The sequence below is a fragment of the Homarus americanus genome, unplaced genomic scaffold (assembly GCF_018991925.1).
Source record: "Homarus americanus isolate GMGI-L3 unplaced genomic scaffold, GMGI_Hamer_2.0 scaffold16712, whole genome shotgun sequence".
Taxonomy (NCBI): Eukaryota; Metazoa; Arthropoda; class Malacostraca; order Decapoda; family Nephropidae; genus Homarus; species Homarus americanus.
Window position 1 is genome coordinate 667,118 of NW_024757794.1, and position 16,602 is coordinate 683,719.

Genomic DNA, 16,602 nt, shown 5'->3' on the forward strand with positions numbered 1-16,602 from the left:
CTGGTGGACTCTAGTGGACGCTGGTGGACGCTGGTGGACGCTGGTGGACGCTGGTGACCAAAACACAACCCCCTCATAACTCCGCCAGTCTCCTCACCTCCTCATCATCTCTCCTTTCTTAAGTTGTTTTCTTTTTCCTGTTGTCACGCCTCTCACCTGCCATAACCAGCAGGTGTGGTGGTGTGGTAGAGGCTGGTAGGTGGTGTGGTAGAGCTAGTAGTAAGGTGTGGTAGGGGCTGGTGGATGGTGTGGTAGGCTGGCCACATCATCAGTATGCACCCCAAGTGGCTCACACAGCAGAAATTACATTTACAAGTTAGCAGCGATGGAAAGCCTGCCACCCCTGGCACATTGCAGTAAGTGAGCCGTGAGGAGGGGGTCTGGGGGGAGGGGGCTGGGAGGGCCTGGGGGGAGGGGTTTGGGAAGGAGGAGGAGGGGGCTGAGTGGGGTCTGGGGGAGGGGCTGGGGAGGGAGGGAAGGGTGGAGAGAGAGGAGGAAAGGTTAAAGTGAGAGAAAGGAAGTGTGAGGGAAATGGAGAAGGGAGGTAGAGAAGGAAGGAGGGAGGGAGAGATAAAATGAGGGAGGGAGAGAGGCATAAAAAGTGGCGAAGTTAAATGTCAGGAGGAAACTTGTCTTTTTTTTTTACTTATTATATAATATATTTCTCTCCAATTATCATTTACAGACAGACAGACAGACAGACAGACAGGCAGGCAGACAGACAGACAGACAGACAGACAGACAGACACTCATCTCCTCCACTACATACTAAATATCTTCTTTTTTACGTCTCCAGTTAGTTAACTTATCTCTCCTTCGTCGTGTTTATTCCCTCACTTCACATAATATTCTCCTCGTGGGCAAATTGCTGGGTCGAGATATTCAACAAGTGAAGATTTTTATAAACACTTTTTTCTACCCAGCGAAGTGTTGGTTAGAGAAACTGCTGTGCCAACACTGTTTTTTTCTCGTTTATATCAATGTAATTTTTTTTTCTTTCCAATTGCTTATTTTTATTTGGGTTTGCCTCTATCTTGTCTGGTCGTTTGATGGAGGGTGTTGGAGGTGTTGTGTTGGAGGTGTTGTGTTTGAGGTGTTGTGTTGGAGGTGTTGTGTTGGAGGTGATGTGTTGGAGGTGATGTGTTGGAGGTGTTGTGTTGGAGGGTGATGTGTTAAAGAGTGTTGCGTTAAAGTGTGTTGTGTTCCTTGTATAGTTTTTCCTACAACTTTCAAAACACATAATTAAACAAAAAAAAAACTCAAATTTTAATTATCAATTGAAAAATAAAAATTTGCCTAATTTATTCATTAATTAAAAAAAATGATTAACGTAAAAAAATATATAAAAAGTATAACTAATTTGATCATTACTTTGACAAATTAAGGAAATATTAATAATTTGTTGTTTTCAGTAATTTCCACATGGACGAGACCTCATGGTCGTAGGTGTAAACATTAACTAAATATTATGTTTATTTGTGTTTGTATTTGTGTAAACATCATGACAGATCATCAAACAGAGAACAAACACCACAGTTGGGTTGGTAGTTTGGAAAGTTATATATTTGTAAATTAACAAAATTAACAAAAAGAATTTATTAATTTATTTTCTCATTAATTTCCTGAAAGGTGTTCAGTATAAAAGAAACACGAGCGGTAATAAAGTTCACAGGTAAAAAAAATTAAAAATAAATAAATAAAATAATAATAACAAACTCATCTTAACACAAACTTAACAAAATAATAAACCCCCCTTCACCCCCCCCCCTTCACCCCCCCTCCCCCTGAATTTTTATTTTAACTTGATAAAGAAATTTTGAGTTGAAAAATATGGACCAAATACATATATATTAGAGCCTTCATTGGGTCACGGTTAACTAGGCCCCTAACCTAACCTAACCTTACCTAACCTTACCTAACCTAACCTAACCTAACTGAGCCACAGGTAAATATGGTGATATGAATAAAGTTGTGGAATCATTTACCATAAAACTCAAACATTAACTCTAATGCGATACTGGCTACCTCATCCACCCCACGCCCGCCCACACGTCTGCCTCCCTCTCCCACGCCCACACGCCCACACATCCAACTTCTAACACTATCCCTGTCATCAGCATTAACCTAACCTAACATAACCATTGACTCCATAAAATCATTAAAAATAAAATGAAATAAAAACTTGTCGACTGTGAACCTTCTGGGTCGAGGTGACAAGAGGCTGTGGAGTGTGAAATTAATTGAGGGAGTGACGCTAATTGTTAAGTGTTTGTAAGAAGTTAGTGGAGGAAGGTGAAGAAAGGAGAGAGAGAGAGAAGTGGGTCAGGTTCACTACGTATATAACAGTTCAACCTTGATGGCACAACACAGCTAGACTCAGCAGTGCATGTTTGGTTCATAGGACTCTCTCTCTCTCTCTCTCTCTCTCTCTCTCTCTCTCTTTCTCTCTCTCGTTCTCATTTCCTTTCTTTCATATTATCAATTACTGGCCATATGAACTGCACCCTAAAGGTTAAATTAGGTTAGGTTAGGTTAGGTTAGGTTAGGTTAGAGTCGCTATACACCTTGTTTACCTACTGCCAGCACCGCCGTTCAGTATATACACCCCACCTCCCTACTGAGCACCGTTCAGTATTCCACCTCCTACTGCGGTTCGTATATACACCCACTCCTATGCAGCACGCGTTCAGTATACACCCACCTTTGCCAGCACGTTCGTATATCACCTCTACAGCACGGTTCGGTATATCACCATCCTTCCAGCTTCGTCAACCTCTGCACGCGTTCGGTATACACCACTCCTACTGCCAGCACCGCCGTTCAGTATATACACCCCACCTCCTTACTGCCAGCACCGGTTCGTATATATCACCCCACTCCTTACTGCCAGCACCGCGTTCGGTATATACACCCCCTTCCTACTGCACCTTCGTATATACCCTCTGGCACCGCCGTTCGGTATATCACCCCCCTCGCCAGCACCCGTTCGTATATACACCCACCTACTGCCAGCACCGTTCAGTATATACACCCCACCCTACTGCCAGCACGCGTTCGTATATACACCCACCTCCTACTGCCAGCACCGTGTTCGTATATACACCCACCTACTGCCAGCACCGCCGTTCAGTATATACACCCCACCTCCCTACTGCCAGCACCGCCGTTCAGTATATACACCCCACCTCCCTACATAGCACCGCCGTTCAGTATATACACCCCACCTCCCTACTGCCAGCACCGCCGCTTACCTCCCGACAATAGAACAGGTCATCATCACTACTAAGGTGTATTCATACAAGCTTCCTCCTCTCCTTGTATACAAATCCTCCACTATACACGGCAACAGCCAGACAGCCTCAGGGCCAATATCTCAACTCACAATACAAATTTATGAACAATGTGCGTACACCTGTGGGAGGTCAGCTGCTGCTCTTTTCACTGTGACCTTTCAGCACAGGTAGTCCAGGCAGGTAGGTCTTGTCCAGGTGTATTGTGTGTACCTGTGCTTGCATTGTGTTGTATAGTTCTTATGTTGTGATTTTATTGTGTGTGTGTGTGTGTGTGTGTGTGTGTGTGTGTGTGTGTGTGTGTGTGTGTGTTTGTGTGTTTTAGTTGCCATTTTTTTCTGTTCATTTCGTGTTTTGTGATTTTTTACCTGTCTGTCTCTCTGTCTGTTTCCCTCTTTTCCCGTCTGCCTGTCTGTCTTTCCGTCTATCTCTTTTCTTTTTATGTATCTATATGTCTCTGTGTGTGTGTGTGTGTCTCTCTATCAGTTGTCCATAAACATCATACACACACACCCACCACCACATATCTCTGTTGAGACGACCATCAGCTAACTTTGAGTGTGTGTGTGTGTGTGTGTGTGTGTGTGTGTGTGTGTGTGTGTGTGTGTGTGTGTGTGTGTGTGTGTGTGTATTCTTAGAACTCGGCTGAGACTATTTTTCGGAAAACATTTGATCCTACACGGAGAGGATATACCCACCAATCACAACCACCGTAAACTGAGTGGCTCTTCCAATAGAGTCCAGAAACATAAACAAACAAACAGATAGACGAAGATGATTGGTTTATTATATCTGACGGGGTATAATAACAGGCGGGCATACAGTACATCTTGCTCGACCTACTGAGAGAATTTATAGCCACAGGCGGAGGTAGAGATCCGCCTAGACAGGAAATAGAATCCCCCGCCTGTACATCCTGACCTGACCAGTACACCTTGTTCTAACCTACAACACTACCTGGAATTTTGCCTGTGTGTGTGTATGTCTGTATGTGTATGTATGTATGTGTGTGTGTTGTACCCTACATACACAGACCCGCCTCATCTAGACACCAAATATACTATGGTTCGCTATAAAGCTTCAAGTCATTAACGTTATCAGTAAATCTTGTCGTAGCCTTGGTCGTATGTGTGTCAGTACCCCTCGTCGTAGCCTTGGTCGTATGTGTGTCAGTACCCCTCGTCGTAGCCTTGGTCGTATGTGTGTCAGTACCCCTCGTCGTAGCCTTGGTCGTATGTGTGTCAGTACCTCTGTCGTCTGGGGTTATAACTCGCCTTGGTCTAAGTGTGTGTGAAGGTAACTGACAACTCTCTGTATACAGTGTTGTTTAATGGCAAGTATTGGTGTATCTGACAAGTGTTCTCTATTGCTGTTGTGTTTCACCATTAGAAATGTATGTGTGTTCAACTATAAACTTCATTTGTGATATTCCTTTCTGTTTGTTTTTTATTTGTTTGTTTATTTATTTATTCATTTATTTACATAGACGATAATAAAGGTGAGGCGGCAGGTATGAGCCGGTCCATTAGCCAGTGTTAAGTAGCTGGATTCATAAACCTTGCCTTTCACCTGGGCTGAGGGGGGGCTGTAATGGCGCTCTTCACAATTAATGAATACAAAAAAATATACACGAAAACCTACATAAAACTGTATATTTGTTTGGTTAGGTTAGGTTAGGTTGCCATACTTAGTGATTGATTTTATTAGAGGAGAAAAATTTTGCAATGTGATGAGGGATGTGAGGGGAGGGTGTGAGGGAGGAAGGGTGTGAGGGGGAAGGGTGTGAGGGGGGTGTAAGGGGAGGTGTGAGGTGCTTGAGGGCTGAGTGAGAGACGAGTGAGAGAAGAGTGAGAGAAGAGTGAGAGACGAGTGAGAGACTCCTCCTCCATTTCACATTTGTTGAGTGTCCACTGTACAATACCCCCGTCGTGTGTGTGTGTGTGTGTGTGTGTGTGTGTGTGTGTGTGACCTAGTTTCATACATTACATCATACATTTTCCTTCACTGGTACATTATCTCGCCAAAACCAACTTAAAACAGTGTAATGGTTTCCCCGTCACAGGCCATTTTCCCCCTTTTTTCCCTACACCTGCCTTTACTGTTCCCCATCATTGTGTACTGTAAGGTTAATAATTGTTGGGTGATATAAAATGTTAGTGTGTGTGTGTGTGTGTGTGTGTGTGTGTGTGTGTGTGTGTGTGTGTGTTGTGTTGTGTTGTGTATGGGTTCCTGGTGTGTTGTACCTCTTATGATGATGTGTTGTGTTGCGTTGCTATCTATCTATCTATCTATCTATCTATCTATCTATTTACTCTACTGTGTGTGAAATAAGGATATTCTTGTGCCCCGGATGTTACAGCTAACGTAACCTAACTTAATCTAACCTAACCTAACCTAACCTGACCTAAACCCTAACCTAACCTAACCTGACCTAAACCCTAACCTGACCTAACCTGACCTGACCCTAACCTGACCCGACCTGACCCAAACCCTAACCTAACCTGACCTAAACCCTAACCTAACCTAACCTGACCTGACCTCCCCCTCCCCGACCTGACCCAAACCCTAACCTAACCTGATCCGACCTGACCCAAACCCTAACGTAACCTGACCTAACCTAACCTAACCCGACCCAAACCCTAACGTAACCTGACCTGACCCGACCCAAACCTAACCTAACCATTATGATGACAGGCAGAAGTGTGTAAAACTCTCTGATTGGTGAAGTAGAGTTTGGTTGTGACAGTGACCAGCTTAACCTGTACACGCTCTTGGTTACGTCCTGATGAAACCAAATTGCTTTACGAGTTTTATGAAGCGAACGAATGAGTGTGTTAGAGGAGTGTGTGTGTAGGGGGGAGGGGTGAGGTAGTGATAGACAGGGTGTGTGGAGTGTGTTATAGGGTGTGTGGGGTGTGTTATAGGGTGTGTGGGGGTGTTATAGGTGTGTGGGGTGTGTTAGAGGAGTGTGTGTAGGGGGGTGAGGTAGTGATAGACAGGGTGTGTGGAGTGTGTTATAGGTGTGTGGGGGGGGTGTTTCAGGGGTGTGTGGAGTGTGTTTCAGGATATCCTCCTTGTCACAGGCCTGGCATTTGACATTATTAGGGACCTGCCACTCTTTGCCATAAACAGATGAAATGTACCGGGAACTTTCCCCCCACACACTCATCATTCTCTCACTTTATGTAACTTGACAAAACCTATGACCCTTCAGGCTTTTACGCCCTTAATGTACGAGTCATAAAGGTAAGTATGAACTTTTCATACTTCCCTGTTGGACGCTGTAAACGCTTCTGCGCTTCACCTTGCACAGGATGTAAGGGGGTGCCCAATAAACTAGCCCCCTCGGGGGCAAATCTGAATCTGTGTTTTAGGGTGTGTGGAGATGTGTACCAGGACATATGGAATGTGTTACAGGACATATGGAATGTGTTACCCTCCGTCTCACCTAATAGACAGACAGACAGACAGACAGAGATAGAATGATAGAAATATATATATTCTATTTTATTCCAAGTTGAAATATAAAATAACAATTATATAACAGAAAAAGACGTGTTATTGTTCAAAGAGAAACTGTAACTTTGTTTATTTATTATAAAAAAAATGTTTCAACCAAGAACATTCATTATTTATCTCTTAATTAAAAAGTTTATTTGTATATACACATTAACTTATTTTGTTCTTTGTTCTTGTTGTTGTCGTAAAGTAAACAGTTGTAGTTGTTGTTATGTTATTACTGAGCCTTAACAACTAAGGTCATTAAGTACGTAACAAGGTCATTAACCACATAACAAGGTCATTAACCACATAACAAGGTCATTAACCACGTAACAAGGTCATTAACCACATAACAAGGTCATTAACCACATAACAAGGTTATTAACCACGTAACAAGGTCATTAACCACGTAACAAGGTCATTAACCACATAACAAGGTCATTAACCACATAACAAGATCATTAACCACATAACAAGGTCATTAACCACGTAACAAGGTCATTAACCACGTAACAAGGTCATTAACCACATAATAAGGTCATTAACCACATAACAAGGTCATTAACCACACTAGTTTAACAACATTAATAAATCATGAGTTATGTCCCCTGTGAGCTGGTCAGTTAAGTTCTCTCAGTAAGTCAGTCAGTTAATAGTTAAGACAGGCAGTCATAGGGTTGTAGACGCAGGTAGTAATGTATTCGTTTTAAAACACATTTCCTCATCTCAGCTGAACTTGATTTGATTTTGAGATTTATTCAGTTTGTCCACTGGGATTAATTCTCATGAGTCCTGTCTGTCTGTCTGTCTGTCTGTCTGTCTGTCTCTATCTGTCTGTCTGTCTGTCTGTCTGTCTGTCTAGCTCTTTCTGTCTATTTGCCTGTCTCTATCTCTCCCTCTTTCTATCTTTCTGTCTATCTATCTATCTATCTATCTATCTATCTATCTATCTATCTATCTATCTATCTATCTATCTATCTATCTATCTATCTATCTATCTATCTATCTATCTGTCTGTCTGTCTGTCTGTCTGTCTGTCTGTCTGTCTGTCTGTCCCTATCTGTCTGTCTGTCTGTCTGCTGTCTGTCTGTCTGTCTGTCTGTCTGTCTGTATCATCTGTCTGTCTGTCCCTATCTGTCTGTCTGTCTGTCTGTCCCTATCCTGTCTGTCTGTCTGTCTGTCTGTGTCCCTATCTACTGTCCTGTCTGTCTGTCTGTCTGTCTCTGTCTGTCTGTCCCCTGTCTGTCTGTCTCTGTCTGTCTGTCCCTGTCTGTCTGTCTGTCTGTCTGTCTGTCCCTCTGTCTGTCTGTCTGTCCTGTCTGTCTGTCTGTCTGTCTGTCTGTCCTCTGTCTGTCTGTCCTGTCTCCCTGTCTGTCTATCTGTCTGTCTGTCTGTCTGTCTGTCTGTCCTGTCTGTCTGTCTGTCTGTCCCTGTCTGTCTGTCTGTCTGTCTGTCTGTCTGTCTGTCTGTCTGTGTATCTGTCTGTCTGTCTCTCTGTCTGTCTCTCCCTATCTGTCTGTCTGTCTGTCTGTCTGTCTGTCTGTCCCTATCTGTCTGTCTGTCTGTCTGTCTGTCCCTATCTGTCTGTCTGTCTGTCTGTCTGTCTCTATCTGTCTGTCTGTCTGTCCCTATCTGTCTGTCTGTCTGTCTGTCTGTCTGTCCCTATCTATCTGTCTGTCTGTCTCTGTCTGTTTCTGTCTCTCTGTCTCTCAATATTAACTCATCTTTATCCATATACTACACACTTTATCAACAAACTCCCGGGGTTCGGATACAGTATTATTACATCAAACTACAGGAAGTACAGAACAAGGATAATAGTCATAATAACTGAGAATAAATGTAACAATAACAAATTACACACGAGAGGTCAAGGTGGTAAAGTGTTTAGCATACTCAGACGTGTGAGGTTCGTGGGTGAATCGAACCAGGATGTATAAGGGTAGGTGTATGTATGTATGTATGTATGTATGTATGTATGTATGTATGTTGGCTAAATAGTATGTTCATGATACGCCAGAAAAGTATGACTACATATGCATATGTATATATGTAAATTAAAGTATTACCCTGTAAACGTTTGCGTGTGTATGTGTATGTGTGTGTAGTGTCATGTGAGGAAGGGAGGGCAAAACTACAGTGCCAGGGAGTGCCAAGTGGCTAAGCTGCAGGTTAGTAAGACACACGACCATGTAAACAACGAACTATCTCCCTCACCAGCCACCCATTGATTCCTTTACCTGTGTCTAACTTAGTATCGATGGGGTTTAATTAGAGAGATGTGCAAGGTGATGTGTGTGTGTGTGTGTGTGTGTGTGTGTGTGTGTGTGTGTGTGTGTGTGTGTGTGTGTGTGATGATAAGAATAAATATAACACCAAAAACAGTTTAATTAATAGTGTGTTACATACATAATAGAGGTGGGTGTAAACTTAATACTCTCAACTAACACAACAAGCAAAACACTCACTCCACCTGTACTTATATATCACTATAATATAATATAGAATATATACTTGTATTAAATTGAGCAGAAAGATCCCCCCCCCCAATACCACCCGCAGCTCGGACTGTGGTTAATAGAGTAATCCAAACACCACCTCTAAACCACACGGATATATTCAAACTCCCACCAACCTCACCTTTACCTTTTCGTAATTAAGTTCAGGTATCGAATTAAAGTAAAGTCTAAGGTGCAGTTTTAACACGTCTTTGTTGATTGAGGTAAATACGGTAGTTACGGTAGTTGTGTTGTTAACTTCACCTACGAGCAATATGCATGGTGCTGGGCTGGTGATTCGACCCCTGGGGGGCTTAATCCCTGGCAGTCTGTACGTGTTAGGGGTGGCTCAGCTCCCCCCTGCCCCCTCGCCCTTAATGGAAACTTCAGCGGGTAAAAAATGACCGTTTAAATGATCATCGCCCCCAGATAGTAGTTATAATTCTGAGTAAACGAGCAGAGAGATGATAGTTCGGTAATTAAGGGCCCATAGTGGAGGTAATTTAGAATACTGGGAGGAATTGTGTTGGAGAATGAGTGTTGACAGTTGTTGAGAGTAAGGATATACTCACTCACTCACTCACTGACTCACTCACTCACTCACTCATTCACTCACTCACTCACTCACTCACTCACTCAACTACTGCAATCACACACACACAGAAATATATCTATCATATATTCACAAATCCGTAAAACTATATATTAATCATAATAAATCACATCATAAATAATATAGAGTGACCAGATTAAGTTACTAATTACCATATTGTCATTACACTTTACCTTTGACGGTGTAACACAGTGATACACACGGTATATGGCTGTCTAGGTTTAAATGAATTGCGGTTTTTTTTTATATTTTGTCAAAACTCTTTCTATCTCCCTCTTCCTTAATCTGTTGTTGTTATTTTATTTATTTTTCTTCCTCTCCATCCGCTAAGTCAAGAAAATTCTGATGTTATGTTTCAAAGTAGTATGTTATTTTATCTCACATCTGTATTTGAACAAGAGACGCGTGTAGCCAGACTGTAGCCCAAACAATATAATGCGCCCGGTATTGGCTACAAAAAAGTTCAATATATTTTCTTTATCAACGTCAAATTACATAAAAAATCAAGATTATTTGCGGGATAAAAAACCAAACAATAGGATAATATCGATGTCAGATTCACCTAACCTAACCTAACCTAACCTCACCTCACCTCACCTAACCTCACCTCACCTCACCTAACCTAACCTAACCTAACCTCACCTAACCTCACCTAACCTAACCTCACCTAACCTCACCTAACCTAACCTCACCTCACCTAACCTAACCTAACCTAACCTAACCTCACCTCACCTAACCTCACCTCACCCCACCTCACCTAACCTAGCAAACCCTAACCTAACCTCACCTCACCTAACCTCCACCTAACCTAACCTAACCCTCACCTCACCTAACCTAACCTAAACTGTATATAATATTGGCATAAATAGGTGGCTCTTTTCCCGCTGTTGACTGGATGGCTGAAGTGAGGTTTGGTTTCATGTGAACTAAAGGAAGATAAACTTTTAGGTCAGGTGATGAAATGATGATCGATGTTGGCTTATGGCTTGATGGGTGTATGGCTGGGTGTGAGGTGAGGGTGTAGTGGTGGAGAGTTATGGCTGGGTGTGAGGTGAGGGTGTGTGGTAGAGTTATGGCTGGGTGTGAGGTGAGGTGTAGTGGTAGAGTTATGGCTGGGTATGGCTGGGTATGAGGTGAGGGTGTAGGTAGAGTTATGGCTGGGTATGGCTGGGTATGAGGTGAGGGTGTAGTGGTAGAGTTATGGCTGGGTATGAGGTGAGGGTGTAGTGGTAGAGTTATGGCTGGGTATGGCTGGGTATGAGGTGAGGGTGTAGTGGTAGAGTTATGGCTGGGTATGGCTGGGTATGAGGTGAGGGTGTAGTGTGTAATTTATAAAGTGTGTAATAGGGTTATATTATTATCCCATTATACCACATAATGGAACAATATGTCCACTAATGTACTGGAAAGGTGTGAAAATTACTGCCACTTTATATTTATGTTCTCCCCTCTCCTCCCTTCCCCCGTTCCCTCCTCCTCCCCTCCCCGTCTCCCTTTTTTCTCCATACGGATATACATAATTCCTGTAATATAAAATTAAATCATTATATGAAATCGAGATATAAAGTTTATTCTATTTTAAAATTTTCAATACAGTGTTTTAGGCTTAAGTTAATGTTGCGTGTGTGTGTGTGTGTGTGTGTGTGTGTGTGTGTGTGTGGGGTAGTGTGTGTAGGTGTGTGTACATAATTCTCTTATATTACATTACGAAATAGCGAAATAAAACATTACCAATAGCGGACATACTGAGAGTGCATTCCGGTATTAAAGTTTAAAACACACACACACACACACACACACACACACACACACACACAGGTGATACATACACCCAGTTATCGTGAGAGGAGTATACCGTGTTATCCTCGCCGTCAACAACATCAGTGGCGGCGTAATAATGTAGCCTTCACAACTGTACACCTTAACAGCCTGTGTGGGTTAGGTTAGGTTAGGTATACGTCATGTTAATGTAGGTGCGGTTATGGATTTAGTTAATGTGAAGAAAACAAAATCCGATTGAATTCATTTTTTGTAGAGTTCTTGCAGGTGTAAATTAAGCTTTTAATTAATAGAGTTGGCAGGTATGTCTATTTTGTGTTTGTTAATAGACTTGTCTATATGGATGTATAGATAGACTGATATCTGTGTTAATTATATCCATGTGTTAATAGAATTGTATCTATGGCTCAATAGTCTTTATCTATGTCTACACTATTAGACTCTATGAATATATTCCTATAATGTACAAATTATTAACAAATCTTTATCATTAGAAACCAAAATATATGTTTAAGTGAGACAAGTTTATATGGGTTAATATAAAATACAAAACACGATAAACTGTCCAAGGACCTGACATCTGTAGACCGAGTCATGAGGTTCAGTGGGGGTTGATGAGGGGGAAGTCGAGGTTGTAATTAATGGCTGGTAAAGATCTAGAGCTTCACAGTCTGAAGGAGGAGGAGGGGCCGCTGCTTCGTCTGTCTTTGATATTTTTAAACCCGTCGAGAGAGACACGGGGTCTGGGATGAGGAGAGGGGGTCTGGGGTGAGGGGAGGGTCTGGGGTGAGGAGCGGAGGGTCTGGGGTGAGGAGGGGGAGGGTCTGGGGTGAGGAGCGAAGGGTCTGGGGTGAGGAGGGGGGAGGATGATGGTCGTCACTACAGTACGGTAAATGACCTGGAGAGCGACGCCCCCACACCCACTACCCGCGCCCCTCCGCCTCTCCTGATGAAGACAGTTCTCGCCTTTGTTAAAATTTGATGGCCGCGGGACCTCGTAATATCGTGATTAATTAAGATTTGAGACTTGACGATTTGAGAGATGAGATGTCTCGTGAGGAGCTGAGTGTAGGAGCGAGAGAAGGTGAGAGAAACTGTTACTTATTTATAATAGTTATGTAATTGATAGCGGGTGATATTAATGATAAGAACAGCGATAATAAGACAAGAATACAGTAAAAATCAGTAGTACAGAATTTAGTTGATGGGGCGGGTGGGTAAATACAGTACTCATTTGAAGGGTCGCTGGTTTGATTCGACGGGCGACCCTAGTCAACCAGCTGTTCATGGGTACCTGAGTTTACACTTGTCAAAACGAAGGCGATAGAGTGCAGTGCCGACGATGGTGACTTTCTGTGCACTATGAGCTAATTATATTCTGCATTATATCGACTGACAGTGAATATGACTCACTTTCTCTCTCAATACAGAATTTATTACTGAAAGATATAGTTACAGTTTAAAAATATATTATGTAATGGATATATGTGTAGGAGCTGGTATAACACTATATTGTGACCTTAATATAACATTACCATCCTACGTTATCCTGTATCATGTGCGCTACAAAATATACATAGACTTGAGGCTAGATACATGATGAACGCCTTATATTATATATTATATGAAGCGCAGTGTGAAAAGCAAAACACACTCACACACACACACTCACACACACACACACACACACCACACACACACTCACACACACACACACTCACACACACACACACACACCACACACTCACACACACACACACACACACTCACACACACACACACACACACACACACACCACACCACCCACACCACTCCACCAATCACTCCATAATACAGTGTGGTAAGCCTGCAACGCCTCACATACAATTCCAGACGATTTAGTAAACACACACATGTTGGTGATGACGTCAGTAATGAATCACTGTAACCGCTGCTTAATGCACTGTTTCCCCGGCTGCTGTCCCAACTCTCGACGCTGATTGGCTAGAGGCATCGTTCGTTAGCTTATAAGAGATGTTTTGGTAATTAATTAATCGTCCCCAGTCTCTACCTTCCCCTGGCCCTCCTACCCTTAACTGTACACATTAATAGTTGTTATTATTCCCTTATTACTAATTATATATCCAAATTATCTTTATTTTTTTCTGTTCATTTAATTGTTTTTCTTTATTTTTTTGTTCATTTTAGTATTTCTTTATTTGTTTTCCTGTCAGTGTATATCCTTAGTATTCTCCTATAACACAATATTTCACATGACTCTGATCTCTTTCTGGTGTCTGCTGAAAGTATCCACGCTTCTGACCCATGGATCTGGCCCATGGTTTTGACCCACGTTTTGGACCCCATGCGTCTGACCCACACATCTAACCCATACATTAACAAGTCCTCCTTACCCTAACGACGGTAAATTACCTTGTCGTTGTTGGTCTTGGTTGACGTAGTTTATAATCCTTTAATTACCCTAATGAAATAAACAGGTCGTCTTCATGGTCTGCCATTTGAAGTCGTATTTTTTAGTTTATTTTTAATTTATTTATTATTTATAAATTAATAATCAAATGTTACGAGCGATATTTTCCTGAAGTTGTATTTTATTTTTTATTTTATTGCAATATAGTTTTTTTTATCATCGCTTGCTAGCTCACTGTGTGTGTGTGTGTGTGTGTGTGTGTGTGTGTGTGTGTGTGGTGTGTGTGTGTGTGTGTGTGTGTGTGTGTGTGTGTGTGTGTGTGTGTGTGTGTGTGTGTGTTCGTCTGTCCTACATAGTGTGCCAGCATAATAATAATAATAATAATAATAATAATAATAATAATAATAATAATAATAATAATAATACACACTAAGAGGTGAATATAAAGTGAAGCTACATTGTGTTTCACGCTAGTTGGCATTTCATTGATCCTCTTCCCTCTTCCCTCTTCCTTCCTCTCTTCCTCTTCCTCCTCCTCCTCCCGGTACTGTACATGACCGGAGAAAGAAACAAAGAGAAGCAACATGTTTACAATGGAAGATAATTACAGTGGAGGTCCGGGCGGTTCCTGATTAACATTCTTACAGAGAGAGAGAGAGAGAGAGAGAGAGAGAGAGTTTTAAAGTTTTAATAAGTGTTTTGAAAAGAAAGTTTACGGTACTTGGGAAATTCCATTAATTGCTAGGTGTGTGTGTGGGGGTTAGTGGAGGTGTGGCTGTAATGAGCGGTATGCAAGGTGTGGCAGTGAGGTGTGGCAGTAATGAGCGGTATACAAGGTGTGGCAGGTGAGGTGTGGCAGTAATGAGCGGTATACAAGGTGTGGCAGTAATGAGTGGTATGCAAGGTGTGGCAGGTGAGGTGTGGCAGTAATGAGCGGTATGCGGTGGAGGTGGTGTGCAGTAATGAGGATACAAGGTGTGGCAGGTGAGGTGTGACAGGTGAGGTGTGGCAGTAATGAGCGGTATGCAAGGTGTGGCAGGTGAGGTGTGGCAGTAATGAGCGGTATGCAAGGTGTGCAGGTGAGGTGGCAGTAAAAGGTAGTGCAGCAGTGGCAGGTGAGGTGTGGAGTAAGTTGGGTGCAGGTGAGGTGTGGCAGTAGTGGTTGCAAGGTGTGAGGTGAGGTGTGGCAGTAATAAGCGGTATGCAAGGTGTGGCAGGTGAGGTGTGGCTGTAAGCTGGTGGTCATTTGTGTAGGTAAGCTCCCGTCTCTCCGCCTCACTGACTAATAACAGCGCTGTACCGATAACGTCCACGACATTGATGTGAGAGAGAGAGAGAGAGAGAGAGAGAGAGAGAGAGAGGAACTTCGATACTAATAATTACTGTTCTTAATTTATAAGTTAATAGTGACAATGATAAATATTATTACCGCCGTACTGCATATAACTCAAGACCGGGTTGTTCTTAACGTAAGCCAAGAGCCGTCGCCAGGACCACAACACTATGAGGAAAGGCAACGTTGACAAGTTAAAATAATGTGTCACTAGTCTAGGGTTGAAATACGTGGATGTAGCAAGTGAGGAGCACACACACACACACACACACACACACACACACACACACACCACACACACACACACACACACACCACACACACCACACCACACACACACACCACACCACACACACACACCACACACACACACCACACACACCACACCACACACACCCACACACACCACACACACACACCACACACACCACACCACACACACCCACACACACACACACACCACACCACACACACCACACACACACACACACACACACACACACACACACACACACACACACACACACACACACACACACACACACACACACACCACACACACACCACACCACACACACACACCACACCACACACACACACCACACACACACACCACACACACCACACCACACACACCCACACACACACACACACACACACACACACACACACCACACACACACACCACACCACACACACACACCCACACACACCACACACACACACACACACACCACACCACACACACACACACCACACACACACACACACACACACACACACACACACACACACACCACACACACACACCACACACACCACACCACACACACACACCACACCACACACACACACCACACACACACACACCCACACACACCACACACACACCACACCACACACACACACACACACACACACACACACCACACCACACACCACACACACACATCACACACCACACCACACACACACACACACCACACACACACACACACCACACACACACACACACACCCACACACACCACACCACACACACCACACACACCACACACACACACACACACACCACACACACACACACACACCACACACACACCCACACACACCACACCACACACACCACACCACACACCACACACACCACACACACACACACACACACACACACACAC

The 16,602-nt window shown here is 43.1% G+C and overlaps 2 protein-coding genes across 3 annotated transcripts in view; both read right to left on the minus strand.

The window, feature by feature from the left end:
* Positions 1-16,602, minus strand: part of LOC121857735 (ribosome-binding protein 1-like) — a 98,970-nt gene that overhangs the window by 73,563 nt on the left and 8,805 nt on the right. The gene's annotated exons all lie outside the window — the stretch shown is intronic.
* Positions 1-16,602, minus strand: part of LOC121857645 (extensin-3-like) — a 46,147-nt gene that overhangs the window by 1,315 nt on the left and 28,230 nt on the right. The window lies entirely within an intron of this gene.